This window comes from Elephantulus edwardii, unplaced genomic scaffold (assembly GCF_000299155.1).
Source record: "Elephantulus edwardii isolate Elephantulus edwardi_28Jun2011 unplaced genomic scaffold, EleEdw1.0 scaffold00360, whole genome shotgun sequence".
NCBI lineage: Eukaryota > Metazoa > Chordata > Mammalia > Macroscelidea > Macroscelididae > Elephantulus > Elephantulus edwardii.
In genome coordinates, this window is record NW_006400110.1 from 1,817,935 (window position 1) to 1,818,428 (window position 494).

The following is a 494-nucleotide window of genomic DNA, read 5'->3' on the forward strand; positions in this document are numbered from 1 at the left end:
ACTTACCAGAGTATGTTGTTATTGTTCTGTGCTAATGAGTCACTTGCAACATGTACAGTAGCCCTGAAACCTGCTCTAACTTGTGACAACTTTACTATCTCTGACACAGCTATCCTCATTATCCCAGTCACTAAATCAATCCAATCTCATCATGATCTTCCTCTTTTTTTTCCTGTACCGCTACCTTTCCAAAGAAGAAGTTCAGGCTGCTTTGAATGAAATGTCAAAAAATAAGGCCCCAGGAATAGATGGTATATCAGTTGACATATTTCAACTAACAGATGCTGCCCTGGACGTGCTCACCAAGTTGTGTCAAGAAATCTGGAGAACAACCACTTGGCCAACTGACTGGAAGAGATGTATATTTGTTCCCATCCCAAATAAAGGTGACACAACAGAGTGTAGAAACTATAGAACAATCTCACTGATTTCACATGCAAGCAAGATTCTACTGAAGATTATAAAAAATGACTGGAACAGTACATCAGAAGAGA